This window comes from Triticum dicoccoides, chromosome 7A, assembly GCF_002162155.2.
Source record: "Triticum dicoccoides isolate Atlit2015 ecotype Zavitan chromosome 7A, WEW_v2.0, whole genome shotgun sequence".
NCBI lineage: Eukaryota > Viridiplantae > Streptophyta > Magnoliopsida > Poales > Poaceae > Triticum > Triticum dicoccoides.
The window spans coordinates 40,452,802-40,458,298 of NC_041392.1; positions in this window are offsets into that span (position 1 = coordinate 40,452,802).

A 5,497-nucleotide genomic window follows, 5' to 3' on the forward strand; every position below is an offset into this window, starting at 1 on the left:
TCTTCGAGATAGCTAGGCATATAGGATATCTTCTGTTGTAACTACTAGCTAGCTTATGTCTTATCTTTCTTTCTCCTCAAGTTGTATCTAAACAAACTCCTGTACGCGTTATCTCAGGTTCGCATCCTGCCTATTTAACACGCATCACATCACCTTGGATCGGGTAAGACGTTTCCGCCAATGCACATGGTAATCAGAGCCTTCCTACTTCCCATCTAGCTCCATCAGCTCCATCTGTGCCAAAACCATCACTAGTAGAAAACAGGGCTTTGGTCCAGCCCGGGTCAGCCCATTAGTCTCGGTTCAGTCCAGAACCGGGACCAATATGGGCATTGGTCACGGTTCGTGAGCCCAGGGGGCCGGCCGGGCCACGTGGGCCATTGGTCCCGGTTCATCTGGACCTTTTGGTCCCGGTTGGTGGGATGAACCGGGACCAATGGGCCTCACTCCTGGCCCACCACCATTGGTCCCGGTTCGTGGCTTGAACCGGGACCAAAGGCTCCCCTTTAGTCCCGGCTCATGTCACCAACCGGGACCAATGAGGTGCCTATATATACCCCTCGCTCGCGAGCAGAGCACCCCAGTGCTCTGTTTTTCTCTGGCCAAGGGGGAGAGGGCTTTGTGGTGCTCTAGCTCACCTCCTATGCACATGAGGTGTTCGATGGAATGCCCGAGCCACACTACTTAAGCTTTCTCCTCTCGAAGCTTGACCTCCATGCTCCATTTTCCTCGAGATTTGTCTAGATTTAGCGATCCGTCACGCCCCGTCCCCGTCTTCACCGCCGTCGATCACCCGCGCCAATCTCATCACCGACACCACGTGATGAGCCTCTTGTTCTTATCTTCTTTCTGAAAGGAAAAATATTCTTACTTGTATGTTTAGATAGATACTTGTATCATTTTCTTACATTTATTATTGCATCTTATATAGTGCGATGGTTTTGGTATCCGCCCCCATCGGCCCTCGTCCTGTCTATGATTCGGATGTGGTATGTATATTATCTTTATAACTATTGGTTCATTTATTGTTTATGAAAATTATGCCGACCAACGTGACATAGATTTTATTTATTTAGGATGTATGTGAATCGGAAATGCCAAGCGACCCTATTGTCGAGAGGTTAAATTTAGTTGAAGAAGAAAATAATTTGTTGAAGGAAAAAATAAAAAAAATTAAGGAGGAGAAGATGATATTGGAGTTGCATGTTGCGGATGTCGTCGATGATCACAAGATCAAGATGGATGCAATGCGCTTGAAGATTAGAAAGATTAGAAAATATGCCATTCATACCGAGGCTTGGTATCATTATGCCGTTGGATCAATTGTTACCTTAGTTGCGATTATGATCGCATTTGTTTTCGCATTGAAATGTTTTACATAATTTCAATGTATGGTTTAATTAATTAGATGCTCTGGAGAGCTATATGTTGTTAGATGAGAACTATGTATGCACTTTGGTTTTAATGTGATGATGAACTTCTATTAATTTGGACACTTAATTATATATAATGCACGCAGATGAACCGGCAATGGATGTACGGTGACAGACACATCCGCGAGTACATTAAGGGCGTGCATGAGTTTCTCGATGCGGCTGAGGCAAACAAGCAGAATGGTTTTATGTGTTGTCCATGCACTGAATGTGGGAATACAGGTCTTACTCTAACCGGAAAATCCTTCACTCCCACCTGCTTTACAAGGGTTTCATGCCACACTATAATGTTTGGACGAGGCACGGAGAAATAGGGGTTATGATAGAAGACGTCGAAGAAGAAGACTACGATGACAACTATGTGCCCCCTGAATACGGTGATGCTGCAACGGGGGGAGCTGGTGAAGATCAAGAGGAACCAGACGATGTGCCCAATGATGCTGCGGGTGAAGCTGCTGAAGATCAAGAGGAACCAGACGATGTGCCCGATGATGATGATCTCCGCCGGGTCATTGTCGATGCAAGGACGCAATGCGAAAGTCAAAAGGAGAAGTTGAAGTTCGATCGCATGTTAGAGGATCACAAAAAAGGGTTATACCCCAATTGCGAAGATGGCAACACAAAGCTCGGTACCGTACTGGAATTGCTGCAGTGGAAGGCAGAGAATGCTGTGGCTGACAAAGGATTTGAGAAGCTACTGAAAATATTGAAGAACAAGCTTCCAAAGGATAACGAATTGCCTGACAGTACATACGCAGCAAAGAAGGTCGTATGCCCTCTAGGATTGGAGGTGGAGAAGATACATGCATGCCCTAATGACTGCATCCTCTACCGCGGTGCATACAAGGATCTGAACGCATGCCCGGTATGCGGTGCATTGCGGTATAAGATCAGACGAGATGACCTTGGTGATGTTGACGGCGAGCCCCCCAGGAAGAGGGTTCCTGCGAAGATGATGTGGTATGCTCCTATAATACCACGGTTGAAACGTCTGTTCAAAAACGAAGAGCATGCCAAGTTTATGCGATGGCACAGTGAGAACCGAAAGAAAGATGGGAAGTTGAGAGCACCCGCTGACGGGTCGCAATGGAGAAAAATCGAGAGAAAGTACTGGGATGAGTTTGCAAAGGACCCAAGAAATGTATGGTTTGCTTTAAGCGCGGATGGCATTAATCCTTTCAGGTAGCAGAGCAGCAATCACAGCACCTGGCCCGTGACTCTATGTATGTATAACCTTCCTCCTTGGATGTGCATGAAGCAGAAGTTCATTATGATGCCAGTTCTCATCCAAGGCCCTAAGCAACCCGGCAACGAAATTGATGTGTACATAAGGCCATTAGTTGAAGAACTTTTTACAGCTGTGGAATGAAAATGGTGTACGTACGTGGGATGAGCACAGACAGGAGGAATTTAACCTTAAGGCGTTGCTGTTTGTGACCATCAACGATTGGCCCGCTCTCAGTAACCTTTCAGGACAGACAAACAAAGGATACCACACATGCATGCATTGTTTAGATGACACTGAAAGTATATACGTGGACAAATGCAGGAAGAATGTGTACCTAGGCCATCGTCGATTTCTTCCGACCAACCATCAATGTCGAAAGAAAGGCAAGCATTTCAAAGGCGAGGCAGATCACCGAAAGAAGCCCGCCATGTGCACCGGTGATCACGTGCTTGCTATGGTCAATGATTTACACTACGTAATCTTTGGAAAGGGTCCCGGTGGACTAGCTGTTCCGAATGACGCTGAGGGACACGCACCCATGTGGAAGAAGAAATCTATATTTTGGGACCTACCCTACTGGAAAGACCTAGAGATCCGCTCCTCAGTCGACGTGATGCACGTGATGAAGAACCTTTGCGTGAACCTGCTAGGCTTCTTGGGCGTGTATGGGAAGACAAAAGATACACCTGAGGCACGGGAGGACCTGCAACGTTTGCACGAAAAAGACGGCATGCCTCCGAAGCAGTATAAAGGTCCTGCCAGCTATGCTCTTACGAAAGAAGAGAAAGAAATCTTCTTTGAATGCCTGCTCAGTATGAAGGTCACGACTGGCTTCTCATCGAATATAAAGGGAATAATAAATATGCCAGAGAAAAAGTTTTAGAACCTAAAGTCTCATGACTGCCACGTGATTATGACGCAATTGCTTCCGGTTGCATTGAGGGGGCTTCTACCAGAAAACGTCCGATTAGCCATTGTGAAGCTATGTGCATTCCTCAATGCAATCTCTCAGAAGGTGATCGATCCAGAAATCGTACCAAGGCTAAGGAGTGATGTGGCGCAATGTCTTGTTAGTTTCGAGCTGGTGTTCCCACCATCCTTCTTCAATATCATGACGCACGTTCTAGTTCATCTAGTCGACGAGATTGTCATCCTGGGGCCTGTATTTCTACACAATATGTTCCCCTTTGAGAGGTTCATGGGAGTCCTAAAGAAATATGTCCGTAACTGCGCTAGGCCAGAAGGAAGCATCTCCATGGGCCATCAAACAGAGGATGTTATCGGGTTTTGTGTTGACTTCATTCCTGGCCTTAAGAAGATAGGTCTCCCTAAATCGCGGTATGAGGGGAGACTGACTGGAAAAGGCACTCTTGGAAGAGACTCAATAATATGCAGGGACGGATATTCTTGGTCTCAAGCACACTACACAGTTCTACAGAACTCTACCTTGGTGACCCCGTATGTCGATGAACACAAGAACAGTCTGCGCTCCAAACACCCGGAGCAGTGCGACGACTGGATTACATGTGAACACATCAGGACTTTCAGCAGTTGGTTGGAAACACGTATCAGAGGTGACAACACTATTTGTGATGAGTTGTACTTGTTTTCCAGGGGACCATCTTTGACTGTATTGACTTACAAAGGATATGAGATAAATGGGAATACATTTTACACGATCGCCCAAGATCAAAAGAGCACCAACCAAAACAGCGGTGTCCGCTTTGATGCAGCAACCGAGAGCGGAAAGGACACATATTATGGTTACATAATGGACATATGGGAACTTGACTACGGACCTGATTTTAAGGTCCCTTTGTTTAAGTGCAAATGGGTCAATCTATTAGGCGGCAGGGTACAGGTAGACCCACAGTATGGAATGACAACAGTGGATCTGAAAAATCTTGGGTACACTGACGAACCGTTCGTCCTAGCCAATGATGTGGCACAGGTTACCTATGTGAAGGACATGTCTACCAAACCGAGAAAAAGATAATATAAGGAAGCGAATACATCATACGATGAGCCAAAGCGCCACATAGTTCTTTCAGGAAAAAGGGACATCCTGGGAGTGGACGGCAAGACAGACATGTCTGAAGATTATGAAAAGTTTCATGAAATTCCTCCCTTCAATGTCAAGGCTGACCCAAGCATCCTGATAAACAATGAAGATTATCCATGGTTACGGCGCAATAAGCAAATGACACAAGCGAAGAAAAAGTGAAGACTTTCTCCCGCAACTATTATGATGATACCATGCCAACTTTGTAACACACGAACATGCTACCATTGTCCGTTTTGTACATCCACATGCTATGTGGGTGAAATTATGATACCATCCCAACTTTCAACTTTTTCAGAGTTCATTTGAAAGTTATTGTCCATTTTGTACACGAAGTGCATCAAGTTTTCTCTATAAGCGCATCTATTCTCATTTTTTAGTAAGTTAATCACAAACTTGTGATTCAAACAATTTTCAAAGAATTTAAATTTTAACTATTCAAATTTGAAAACTAATGGCACTAACAGAAAGTTTATAATTTTTCTAAAACTAATGGCACTAACAGAAAGTTTATAATTTTGCTAACCTAAAAGCAAACAGAATTAAAAATTAAAGCAAAAAACAAAAGAAAATAAATAATGCAAAAAACAAATCAAAAAACAGGGAAAACTATTTTTATAGTAAAGTTAATCACAAAATAAAATAAATAAAGCAACAAAGAAAACAAAAAAACTAAAAAAGTGTTTTCAAATTTGAAAACTAATGGCACTAACAGAAAGTTTATAATTTTTCTAAAACTAATAGCACTAACAGAAAGTTTATAATTTTGCTAAC